Source organism: Colletes gigas, unplaced genomic scaffold (genome assembly GCF_013123115.1).
Source record: "Colletes gigas isolate AHSC1104 unplaced genomic scaffold, ASM1312311v1 Colletes_gigas_Sc00003, whole genome shotgun sequence".
NCBI lineage: Eukaryota > Metazoa > Arthropoda > Insecta > Hymenoptera > Colletidae > Colletes > Colletes gigas.
In genome coordinates this window covers 1885945-1900479 of record NW_025106632.1, presented here as the reverse complement: position 1 = coordinate 1900479, position 14535 = coordinate 1885945, and positions in this window count along the sequence as shown.

Genomic DNA, 14535 nt, shown 5'->3' with positions numbered 1-14535 from the left:
AAATAAAACTGGCAATCGAATAGAAATTTATAAACTTAGGCTCGTATCAATAAAATACAAATTGCTAATAATATTTAAAATTTTTATAACTTTACAGAGTCTGAAACTTTATCGACGTCAATTTGTCGTTAATAAAGCTGGTAATCGAATAGAAATTTATAAACTTAGGTTCGTATCGATAAAATTGAAATTGTTAATGATTTTTAAGATTTTTATAACTTTATGAAATCTGAAATTTTATTAACAATTAATAATATTGTTAAACTTTGTTAATAATATATATCTACGAGTCCTGCAACTTCAAATATGAAGTCTAATACTCTTCAAAATTACTTCAATGAATCTATCGTTAATAAAATTAGTAATCGAATAAAATTTTATAAAATTATGTTCATATCATTCCATCGATACAATTTAATATAAATTTCCATTTCTGAAATGCAATTTATTATTTACGAATTCAGTAACATTAAATATTGAACTTGATAGTCTCCAAATTTACTTAAATAAAACTGGCAATCGAATAGAAATTTATAAACTTAGGCTCGTATCAATAAAATACAAATTGCTAATAATATTTAAAATTTTTATAACTTTACAGAGTCTGAAACTTTATCGACGTCAATTTGTCGTTAATAAAGCTGGTAATCGAATAGAAATTTATAAAATTAGGTTCGTATCCATAAAATTGTAATTGCTAATGATTTTTAAGATTTTTATAACTTTATGAAATCTGAAACTTTGTTAACAATTAAGAATATTATTAAACTTTATTAATAATATATATTTACGAGTCCTGCAACTTCAAATATGGAGTCTGATACTCTTCAAAATTACTTCAATAAATCTAACGATAATAAAACTAGTAATCGAGTAAAATTTTATAAAATTAGGTTCGTATCCTTGCATTAATACAATTTAATATAAATTTCCATTTCTAAAATACAATGTATTATTTACGAATTCAGTAACATTTAAATATTGAATTTGGTACTCTCCAAATTTACTTAAATAAACCTAGTAATCGAATAGAAATTTATAAATTTAATTTCATATCGATAAAATTGAAATTGCTAATAATTTTTAGGATTTTTATAACTTTACAGAGTCTGAAACTTTATCAACGTCAATTTGTCGTTAATAAAACTGTTAATCTAATAGAAATTTATAAATTTAGTTTCATATCGATAAAATTGAAATTGCTAATGATTTTTAAGATTTTTATAACTTTACAAAGTCTGAAACTTTATTAACGTCAATTTGTCGTTAATAAAACTGGTAGTGGATTAAAAGAAAAATGTATAGAATCGTTTACGATCATTGAGAATAGCTGTTGGAACCTTTCGAGCGTCGATCGATCAATGATCCGGAGATAAATCGCGGCTCGTCGCTAATCGAAGGTAGCGACGCGTTCCTTGAACGGCGACGATCTCGAAGAGGCACGAGGATGGTTCAAGGAGAGGTTGCGATTGTAGAAAGCATGAAGGAAGAAGAAAAGAGCAGGAGAAAAAGGTCTGTGGGTCACTGTGCTATTCGATTACGTAACCGTGTAACCTTCAGCATTCGATTATCGTACCGCGAAACCGTATTTTCTACGTTTCGCCGGTGAGACAACCCTCGGATAAGGCACGGTACGTTTAAAAATACACTTTTCGCTGGAATTGTCGCTTTCGTTGAAGGCTGAACGCTGTTAACTGATCGATGCTTCGAGGAAATCGATTCTTAGAATGGCGCTAAACGATCGATTGAAAAATAGTTCTTGGAACAAAGTTAAATGACAAAGGGATGACTATTACACGGAATTAAAAACAACGAGTTTCCATTCAACCCAAATAAATATTAATTAGTTGTTTGTAGATTGCGAATCTTTATGCACGATTCATATTTATTTTTAATAACAATGCAATTTAATAGAATGCATTCTTCAGTTTTCTGGAAACTTATGTGCCCCATAAATGCGTAAATATCAATTTAATTATCTGTTATTGGTGTATAATCTTTCTCAAGAATACCAAACGAGAGCACAGTAGACTCGAATTAAACAGCTTTACTGTGATTTATGCTTCAGTAATTGATACGCTCATTACGGTATCGTGGTTGAACGATGCAAGCAATGATAAACGATTATGTCAAGGATCAATCGACGAGATCGAAAGTACGAATGAAATGATAATTTAATCGTGAACTTCGTACGTTAATACTGTTAAGTTCCAATAAATTTGTAAACTCTGAACCATTCAATATGGTTCGACTCTGTTTTTAAATTATTTTCAAACGTAAAATACCAATTTCAAATTGTTAGAGAATCGATGATGGCTGTAATCGATCCGACAGCGTATATTGTTTTGTTTTTCTTTTGTTCAGTCCAAATATGTCTCCCTGAGAGTTTAATTTACTTCTAAATATACGTTTATATCGAATGTGTCAGCTCGTTACAAAACCCCAACACAAATGATGACTTTTCTTTATTTCGAACAAAATAGCTCGTTCAATCGATAAACAAAGTTAGAAACTGAGTCTGGAGGTCCAATAGAACGACTTGGTTAAATTTAATCTCAATCGAATCGAGTGAGGGGGAAGGAAAATAAAAATACAGAGACGCGGAGGACCGAAAGCCTCCATTAGGGACATTCTCGATGATTTTTGTGGCGCCAGGCTGCATAGTTCACTCGGCGAGGGGGAGAAAGATAAAAAATAAGAGGGGACAGAGAGACGTTGCACGTACGGACTCTCGTGAACTACGAAAACTGGTTCCCCGAGGCCCCCTCATATTTATTCTACGGTGAACGTGTGCCCCCGTTGGCATCTCGACGTTGTGCATCCCGTCAAGGACTCGACTAGCGACGCGTTTAGAAATGCCATTGGAACCTCCTGGATCACAATATTAAGGAACGTTAATCGCTGGTAACGTTCTGCCCGATAATACCATGGAACGTCCATCGAAAGAGGAGTTTATCATCAGAAACCCATCATTTTCAAATTACATACTCTTCGAGCCCATAAGATTTATTAACGATCCATCGACGACGAGAAAATTGCCTCTACGATTACATTTTGTAAAAAACATTTCACAGAATACATTTCTAAACAGAGTCGATTACAGTTGTTTTATCTTTGTTTTTCGAGAATTTATTTTTCCAGAATTTTACGAGATAACGATCTCTGGGAATAAAAGTGTTATTGTAAAGTTGTCTAAATGTTAATACTTTTAAAATATCCAGTTTATGGTACAGCTTGGCCTGATTAACCTTGAATAACCTTGAATCTCAGGTCGTTGAACTCTCGTCCCCCTCAGAGGTTTTCTAAGACACGTAACTCTGCTGTTAGGATACTGGATTAGGATCTAATATCGTGACTGAACGAATATTTTGGAAGCTATTCATTTTTGGACACGTGTACGAATATTTATAAAAATTTATAAAAACACATCGAATGCTTGCAGTTACAACGAAATAATAAGAATAAAATCGAAAATAAATTGGATATTTTAATTATTTTTAGAAATTTGTTCATTCCATACTGGTAGAGAAAAAAAATTTTCCAAGAACCTTCTCACCGTCTTCGACATTTAAATTTAAATATCTTTATTTACAAATTCATAGTATATTATCAACTCGAGGATGGTGTGGACGTATTTTTGGTTTTTTAAAGCGACGCTTAAGCGTTTTATTTATTTAAATCGCCTGGAAGGTCCTCCTCGGAATAACTTTGAATCTTATTTTGAAATTAATATTAATTTATCACAGATTATATTTTTTTATAGACAATTTTTTATAAACAGAACTTTTAAAATTGTTCGAAAATGGGGGCAAAAGGTCGCTGATAAAAATAAATGCACGTAATAATTTTTGACACTGAAAGAGTCGAAAAACGAGTCGAAAAACATTTCTTATGGAATGATTTAATAACTACGAATCAGCTGACTCGCGTCAAGGACCCACTAATTCGCAGACGACGTAATATCTTGCGACATCGCGCGATTCTACTGTAATTATGTCCAAAAATTTTATTAAATACCAAAGATGAATCCTCCTCAAAGATGAATATAACATCAAGCCTGTTTGCCTGGTTGGAGATTTTTATTTCCTTATATTTCCACACTAGTTGCACGATTAACGACCCAGGAAACGTTTTAATTTAATCGGAACACAGTTACGAAGTTTCGCGGTATCGATAGAAACGCAGTTGTCCGAGAAATCAGGTTGCAATCATGAATCATTGTCTCTTTGTCTCAATCTTATAGAACTCGCCATTTTAATGAGTTTCCGACTAGTTAACGTTATTAGATTTCCGAGCTAGTGGTTCTTTTTTGGGTCCATTTGAACCCAAAGCCTTTCGTGCATCGACGAATGATTCAGCGATCACCCATACCTAGTTTCATCATCGTCGTTTGTACCGCATTCCAAACCAATCTACGAAACGTTTTTCGAACGAACGATCTAAATACTTCTTCCTTTTCAATTACACGGGTTCTTCCAACGCGTTTCCACTCGAGCGCGTTTAGGCAACTCGAATTCTATTCTAATGAGACGTTGCACCGTGGCTGCAATTACCCAAGGGTCCGTTCCACGTTCCATCGATCTCCAACTTGGCCTTAGAGCCAGGATAGTCGAGTTTTTTCCTCGACGATTCGAATATCTGGTTAAAACTGTATCTTACAACTTGGACGAGCTATAACTATACTCCAAACAAAGCTAAGTAGAAATGATAGAGGCAAAGAGACTCTAATTCCTCTGAAGATTCACCTGATGAGTCTATAGTTGGCTGGGGAAAACGTTCTATCCATCTCCAACTTGGCCTTAGAGCCAGGATAGTCGAGTTTTTTCCTCGACGATTCGAATATCTGGTTAAAACTGTATCTTATAACTTGGACGAGCTACAACTATACTCCAAACGAAGCTAAGCACAGATTATAGTGGCAAAGAGACTCTAACTTCTCTGAAGATTCACCTGATGAGTCTATAGTTGGCTAGGGAAAACGTTCCATCGATCTCCAACTTGGCCTTAGAGCCAGGATAGTCGAGCTTTTCCTCGACGATTCGAATATCTGGTTAAAACTGTATCTTATAACTTGGACGAGCTATAAGTATACTCCAAACGAAGCTAAGTACAAAAGATAGAGGCAAAGAGACTCTAATTCCTCTGAAGATTCACCTGATGAGTCTATAGTTGGCTAGGGAAAACGTTCCATCGATCTCCAACTTGGCCTTAGAGCCGGGATAGTCGAGATTTTTTCTATTCGAATGCCTCGACGATTCGAATATCTGGTTAAAACTGTATCTTATAACTTAGACGAGCTATAACTATACTCCAAACGAAGCTAAGCACAGATTATAGTGGCAAAGAGACTCTAACTTCTCTGAAGATTCACCTGATGAGTCTATAGTTGGCTGGGGAAAACGTTCTATCCATCTCCAACTTGGCCTTAGAGCCAGGATAGTCGAGTTTTTTCCTCGACGATTCGAATATCTGGTTAAAACTGTATCTTACAACTTGAACGAGCTATAACTATACTCCAAACAAAGCTAAGTAGAAATGATAGAGGCAAAGAGACTCTAATTCCTCTGAAGATTCACCTGATTAGTCTATAGTTGGCTGGGGAAAACGTTCTATCCATCTCCAACTTGGCCTTAGAGCCAGGATAGTCGAGTTTTTTCCTCGACGATTCGAATATCTGGTTAAAACTGTATCTTATAACTTGGACGAGCTATAACTATACTCCAAACGAAGCTAAGTACAAAAGATAGAGGCAAAGAGACTCTAATTCCTCTGAAGATTCACCTGATGAGTCTATAGTTGGCTAGGGAAAACGTTCCATCGATCTCCAACTTGGCCTTAGAGCCGGGATAGTCGAGTTTTTTTCTATTCGAATGCCTCGACGATTCGAATATCTGGTTAAAACTGTATCTTATAACTTGGATGAACTATAACCATACTCAAAACAAAGCTAAGTGTAAATGATAGAGGCAAAGAGACTCTAATTCCTCTGAAGATTCACCTGATTAGTCTATAGTTGGCTGGGGAAAACGTTCTATCCATCTCCAACTTGGCCTTAGAGCCAGGATAGTCGAGTTTTTTCCTCGACGATTCGAATATCTGGTTAAAACTGTATCTTATAACTTGGACGAGCTACAACTATACTCCAAACGAAGCTAAGCACAGATTATAGTGGCAAAGAGACTCTAACTTCTCTGAAGATTCACCTGATGAGTCTATAGTTGGCTAGGGAAAACGTTCCATCGATCTCCAACTTGGCCTTAGAACCGGGATAGTCGAGTTTTTTCCTATTCGAATGCCTCGACGATTCGAATATCTGGTTAAAACTGTATCTTATAACTTAGACGAGCTATAACTATACTCCAAACGAAGCTAAGCACAGATTATAGTGGCAAAGAGACTCTAACTTCTCTGAAGATTCACCTGATGAGTCTATAGTTGGCTGGGGAAAACGTTCTATCCATCTCCAACTTGGCCTTAGAGCCAGGATAGTCGAGTTTTTTCCTATTCGAATATCTGGTTAAAACTGTATCTTATAACTTGGACGAGCTATAACCATACTCCAAACAAAGCTAAGTGTAAATGATAGAGGCATAGAGACTCTAATTCCTCTGAAGATTCACCTGATGAGCCTATAGTTGGCTGGGGAATTCGATTAACACCTTGACTGCCACGTCACTCATATATGATACTAGAAAAATTCATTCTCAAGTTAAGACGTCGAGGGAAATAATTTTCTATAGAATTTGTGAATTTTAACAAGGTTACAAAAATGAGAGGTGAAACAAATTTTAGGTTATGTAGCTTACAATGGTCTAAAATCAAAATTTTACTTTTGTAGAATATTATACTAGTTTAATGTGACAATGAACATGTTAAATTGCATTTCTTCTTCTGTTCTGAGCTACTGACTATTTTCGGAGCCAAGATTCAATTTAAGAGCTCAAGTGAGAAAAGATAGACACTCTTTCAGGACAATTTTTCATATTTTTATCCTCATCAGATACTTTCTGTCGATCGAAACAACAATGGAAACGAAATATATGCTGTAAACTTCCAAATGGAGATTATTCTGAACTGTGGCGCCCCCAGGAACTAAACTCGACCGACCGCCATATTGGAAAAGAAATAAAATCGTGTGATAGCTTTCCGATAGCCCTGTTCGTGAAATCGAACACGAGACTCGTATTAGGCGCTATCTTCAACAGGTTTGGCCTTATCCGGGGGGTGGGGGGATTTATTGACATTCTTAACAAGATCCTACCGAATCCTCTGGAGGAACAGAGTATTATTCGTGGTCTTGGAAGGAGATATAAGCTCGTCGAGATAAAAGCGAAACACGGGACTGCGTTCGTCTACGCAGATCCCCGGTTTCGCAATGGCTCGTTATTGGGAACGAGCGTGCCATGAATCCGTTTTCCTGGACGATTTCGCAGAACTTCGAACGTCATCGATAAAAGTCGAACTTGACGAAATTCTGTTACCTAAATGGCCACGGTCCGCGAAGGAAGAACGTGGACGCCATTCCTGGTGAAAGTTTCTAATTAACTGCCTGGCCAAAACCGTAGAATTTTTCACCGGGAAAACTTTGACTTCTGACGATGGTTAAATATGAATTATAGTTTAAAATCTTTACTTGTTTTCGTACTCTTGGTAAAATTTTCTTTTAAGTCCTGTTATCTATTAATTGAACACACTTGAAACCCCTCAAATTAGCTACATTGTTCTCAGAACATTGAAAAATAGCCACAATTTGTTAGTGAATTTTTTAGAATTAAAGAAAATAAACTCAATTTGTTCAATATTTTGTTTATTAACCCTTTGCACTCCGAATTATATTTAAATCTTGTTACCAGCTACTCCCAATGCTTTTAAGTGTTTTATTTGAAATTTACGTTAATTAAAAATTATTGTATTTTGTAAATTTTCAAGTGTATATCTCTTTGGCTTGGACTTGAAAATATATTTAAATCTTGTTACCAGCTGCTCCCAATGCTTTTGGGTGTTTTATTTAAAATTTACGTTAATTAAAAATTATTGTATTTTGTAAATTTTCAAGTGTATATCTCTTTGGCTTGGACTTGAAAAAATGTCGATTGGGACTCGACAAAGGAGCTCCTGAGATAAAAACTGAATATTAAAATTAGAAAAAGAAAAGAAAAGTTAAATCAGAAAAGAAAAGAAAGGTAACAAATAAAAAGACTGTAATAATTCGAAGCACATTGTACCATGACACACTAAAAAAAAAAACATAAGCAAGGGGACATACAGCAATGAAGCCAACCACACAAAACAAATGTAACTTTTGCTACATATTTTTAACAGAATTTATTTTTACAGTCAAAATTCAATGGCCCCCTCTAGATTTATTTTCTATCAATATTTAATCTTGCGAATTAATTTTTTTTAGTTCCTTAAAATTATCCCTGAAAATGGAACTCTGTTTTCAGATAATTGGAAGCTCCCAATTTGCCACAGAATTTATTTCTACAGCCCCGTAAAAATTCAAATTGGTACTTCATTTTGAGGATCAATTGTTTCAGTTAAAAGATTGCTTTGTAGCTCGTTTACGTATAATAGTCGAGGCGTTAAAGGGATGTTATGTTAATGGAAACATTAAAATCTCACGGTTTCGTTCACGAACGGCCATAAACGGGCGATTTTTCCAAACGAACCCCGTTTCTGCTCGTAAACCCGAATCGATACGAACGTTATGACCCTTCTGGCCCGGTTACTATGTGTGCAGCCAGGCTCCATAGTACATCTCGCAGAAGTTATTTCCCCGTGAACGACGCCGATAACCTTTTACCGCGTATACCGCAAATTTATTGGCCACCGGGTGCATCCTCGCGAATCTCGAGAATAAACGCGTTGCGCAAACACAATACCAAACGGTGAAATGGAGAAAGAAAACCACATTATTACTCAAAATTCCAACCAACACATCGAAACATATCAAATACACAATTTTAATTTTTAAAATGACGAAATAAAAGATTTGGAGAACATGTAAATCTTTTCGTTCTGAAATTTATTTATTTGTCGGCCATTCGGTGTTAAATATTTTTATTTTTATTTATTTGTCGCCCATTCGGTTTTAAATATTTTTATTTTTATTTATTTGTCGTCCATTCGGTGTTAAATATTTTTAATTTATCATCGAACAAGCTCCAAATTTTTTATTTCGAAATTTATTTACGACGTTTATATATTTCTCATTTAATTGTAATTTAATTGTGGAAAATTTTACGATTTTGTAATAGAATGTGAAATTTATTTATTTCTCATCCATTCGGTGTTAAATATTTTTATTTTTATTTATTTGTCGTCCATTCGGTGTTAAATATTTTTAATTTATCATCGAACAAGCTCCAAAATTGTTATTTCGAAATTTATTTACGATGTTTATATATTTCTCATTTAATTGTAATTTAATTGTAGACAATTTTACGATTTTGTAATAGAATGTGAAATTTATTTATTTCTCATCCCTTCGGTGTAAAAAATATTTTTATTTTATCATTGAACGAGCTCCAAAATTGTTATTTCGAAATTTATTTACGACGTTTATATATTTCTCATTTAATTGTAATTTAATTGTGGAAAATTTTACGATTTTGTAATAGAATGTGAAATTTATTTATTTCTCATCCATTCGGTGTTAAATATTTTTATTTTTATTTATTTGTCGTCCATTCGGTGTTAAATATTTTTAATTTATCATCGAACAAGCTCCAAAATTGTTATTTCGAAATTTATTTACGATGTTTATATATTTCTCATTTAATTGTAATTTAATTGTAGAAAATTTTACAATTTCGTAATAACATGTGAAATTTATTTATTTCTCATCCCTTCGGTGTAAAAAATATTTTTAGTTTATCATTGAACAAGCTCCAAATTTTGTATTTAATTGTAATTTAATTGTAGAAAATTTTACGATTTTGTAATAAAATGTGAAATTTATTTATTTGTCATCCATTCGGTGTTAAATATTTTTATTTTATCATCGAACGAGCTCCAAATTTTTTATTTCGAAATTTATTTACGTCGTTTATATATTTCTCCTTTAATTGTAATTTAATTGTAGAAAATTTTACGATTTTGTAATAAAATGTGAAATTTATTTATTTCTGATCCGTTCCGTGTCAAATATTTTTATTTTATCATCGAACGAGCTCCAAATTCTTTATTTAATTGTAATTTAATTGCAAAAATTGTACAGGAGCCCAAATCGCGTGACGATTTTGTGATAAAATGGAGTTCGAACGTCCACGATGCCCGCCATTTTTATTTCTACGTGAGAAGTGATAAACAGTCGTTTACGTTTCGTTGTTCGCGTTAATTTAGAGGGGAATTTTTCCCCAGTTTCGAGTATAGTTTGGTGGAAAAGAAACGATTCCATGAATTATTGATGGCGTTGTCAGGCAGAGAAAATGACGGGACAGAAAATTTCACGTTTTCTTGCCCCCGTCCGGTTGCGGTGGTTTAATTAACGCGCTTTTAAAAGACCCGTGACTAATTATGAGCCAGTCAGCGGGCCCTTTATCCTTGGAATAACGACGTCGCGGGAACGCAACAAGTTTCGTAACCTGAGCGATGAAAAGAGACTTTCCAGAGATTCGGGAAATCGCGAAACTACGGTCAGCTCGTGTTTTGTAAATCGGTGGCCCATAATTCGATAAAACGAGCATAAATTATCTTTAAAAGAATTTCCTCAGTTTTGATTTCTTGTAAACTTCATTTCCAAGGACTTCAAAGTGGAAGAAAATATTGGAAAAAGATTTTAGATCCTCCGTGAAGAGGCTTCGATCTTCCATTTTGAAATGGCTTCAATCAGTCCTCGAATTTGGAATCGTCGAATTGAAAAAATGAATAAAAAAGTTTGCGAATAAATTTATCCTTCCAAGAATGATTTGAGGAAAACAGGGACGCTCAGGTTCAAGGTTTACTTGTGCGACGAAAGTTTTACGAAGCAGTTTTCACGGAGGTCGTCAGCGGTACTTTCTTCGCGAATTTTACGAGTGCCAGCGGCTTTTTCGTCGATTGGTTTCCAAACGTTGGCTCACGGAGGATCGTAAAAAAGGTCTATAAAGCGCGGTTTCACTTCGATGCAGAGTGAACGATCCCGTAACGCGGACCTTGAACGTCACGAGAGCTATTTGCGTCGCATTTCTGCTAGTAAAAATAATAACACGTCTTTAATCCTCCAAACTTGCATAAAAAACTCGAAACACAGCAAAAAAAAAATAAAAAACCAATTATAAAGCATTAAGGATATAACTATAGGTCAAGTGAACCTAACCTTGACTCGAGAATCGAGGGTCCATAAATATAAAAATTTCAACCTGTCGTTCAGACAGATTTATGATGAGGAAGCATAGTTTTCGATTCGAAGTCGAAGGATGAAAGAAAAAAACTAAAGATCGGAACAAGGAACAATGGAAGACAAAGACTATGGCGCGGATTATTTGTTCCAGTAAAAGTGACGTAGAATAAAAGTACTCTTACAAGCACATGACCTAATCGGCTTTGGCGACCTCGAGTTGCAGCCATTTTTCCGCTCCAGTGTCTCTTTCGACCGAGCTGGACTAATTGATTCCGCTGAACTGTTCGCCGGCATATTTCTAAAGACTTAGATGGACGGCGATCTTATCTAATTAGATCGATACAAAGTAGAGTTAGAGAGATAGGAATTATTTAGACCCCTTCGAGCGAGGAAATCGTTTTCGTTACTCGTGCACGTTCTAAATCTATTCTTGAAGCAATTCTCGCCGGACAATAAAACAACCTGTGCGAATTAGAATGTTGTAACAAAATTCTTACCCGTTCATAGTTGAATAGACACACGCTCGTCGATTGAAAAACACGTATAATGGTCTCTTTTTATAATGCTCAGGTTGGCAAAACGCGAGTATAATGTATTGTAATAATTCTGTTTCTCAACTTTATTTTCCATACTGTTTCAAAAAATTATTTTCGAAATGGGAATTTTATTTGGTTATTATTGTCTCGTCTGTAAGTAATTTTATTAATTGTACCAATCGTCGGAGATTATTTTTCAGTTTCTTGTAATTCGATCTTATGTTTTTTGAAATTTAAAGATTGTTGACTTGGTTTCTTTTTAATTTTAAATAGAATTTGTATAGATATCTCCATCGTCTAATTTGTTCCAAATGAATGGAAAAAGCATCCCGGCAAGAAGCTCTCACGAAATCGTAGCTAGAAAACAAGGCATTCGAAGAAAGTAGAACGAAACTCTCGGGGATTCGGGACACGGAATTTGTTTCCAATCAGGGGCGGATCTACCATAAAATCGACGATGAAAGTTCATCGTTTCGAGCATCTTACTTGTCGATTTTTTGGCAATTTGACCATGCTTTCGAAGCATAGAAAATACATTCTTGTTGCTCGTGATTTGCTCAAATAAGCTTTCGATCTTTTCTCCATTTTATTTAAGACTCATCATTAGACTGCGGATGATTATGCATTTATGGGAAATATTAATTTTCAGAACACTACAGAATGCACTTAATATGCAAGAGTATAAGGAATACTTAAACCAAGATACGAATTAATATATTTAGGGATTGAGACAACCCTCTATAAAGCTGTGATTTCATTAATTCTATTAAGAAAAATATGAATTTGCATAAAGATCCGCAGTCTACTCATCATCGACTCTTTGGTACTTCGATCTCAAAATCAAAGATCACGAAAGATCACAAAGTCGAAGCTATCGAGATCTAATGGAAAATACAGGCTATTTGGCGAGGAAACACAGAAACCGTGCAAAATTCGACGAATTTCAATCTTTTCTCCATTTTATTTAATACTACTGTATTCATATGTGATATGATATGATGTGAAAATGGAGAAAAGATCGAAATTTGTCAAATTTTTCATAAATATATATCATATTGTAAATAGACCATAGAAACCATAAAAAATTCGACGAATTTCAATTTTTCCTCCATTTTATTTAAAGCTGCTATATTCATATGTGATATGATATGATGTGAAAGATTGAAATTTGTCAAATTTTCCATGTATATATACCATATTTTAAAAAACCACAGAAACTGTGCAAAATTCGATGAATTTCAGTCTTTCCTCCATTTTATTTAAAGCTACTATACTCATATGTGATATGATATGATGTGAAAATGGAGAAAAGATTGAGATTTGTCAAATTTTCCATGTATATACAGGGTGTTCGGCCACCTCTAGCAAAAATTTTAATGAGCGATAGTAGAGGCCAAAATAAGACGAAAATCAAGAATACTAATTTGTTGATGGAAGCTTCGTTAAAAAGTTATTAACAATTAAATTCAAAAATTTCAAATCATTCTGGAAAAATTATTTTCGGTTGCGGGGGTCAACTGCAATCATTTTTGGTGAGTACACATACCTCCGAAATCCTATCTACTTTCGAGAAAAAAAATCGAGTAGGTGCTGAAATTTTTCGGCGAAAAAAAATTTTTCAAATCGTTCTAAAAAAATTATTTTCGGTTGCGGGGATCAATTACAATCATTTTTTATCATTACACATACCTCCGAAATCGTACGCACTTTCGAGAAAAAAATTCCTTACTGAAAATCCAATTAGGTGCCTAAATTTTTCAACGGAGAAAAAAAATTGCAAATCGTTGTGGAAAAATTATTTTCGGTTGCGGGGGTCAATTACAATCAGTTTTTGTCATTAGACATACCCACGAAATCCTGCCCACTTTCGAGAAAAAAAATAGAGAAAGTGTGAAATTATTCGAGAAAATTAAAAAATTGCAAATCGTTGTGGAAAAATTATTTTCGGTTGTAGGGTTCAATTACAGTCATTTTTGGTGAATAGACATATACCCGAAATCTTGCGAATTTTCGAGAAAAAAATTCAGTAAGGGCGGCACTTTAAACGTTAATAACTTTTTAACGAAGCTTCCATCAACAAATTGGTATTCTTGATTTTCGTCTTATTTTGGCCTCTACTAACGCTCATTAAAATTTTTGCTAGAGGTGGCCGAACACCCTGTATATCGTATTTTTAAAAAACGACAGAAATCGTGCAAAATTCGACGAATTTCAATTTTCCCTCCATTTCATTTAAAGCTACTATATTCATATGTGATATGATATGATGTGAAAATGGAGAAAAGATTGAAATTTGTCAAATTTTCCATGTACAAATACCATATTTTAAATAAACCACGGAAATCGTGCAAAATTCGATGAATTTCAGTCTTTCCTCCATTTTATTTAAAACTACTATATTCATATGTGATATGATATGATATGAAAATGGAGAAAAGATTGAAATTCGTTAAATTTTCCATGTATATATATCATATTTTAAATAAATCACAGAAACCATACAAAATTCGATGAATTTCAGTCTTTCCTCCATTTTATTTAATACTACTCTATTCATATGTGATATGATATGATGTGAAAACGGAAAAAAGATTGAAATTTGTCAAATTTTTCATAAATATATATCATATTGTAAATAGACCACAGAAACCATAAAAAATTCGACGAATTTCA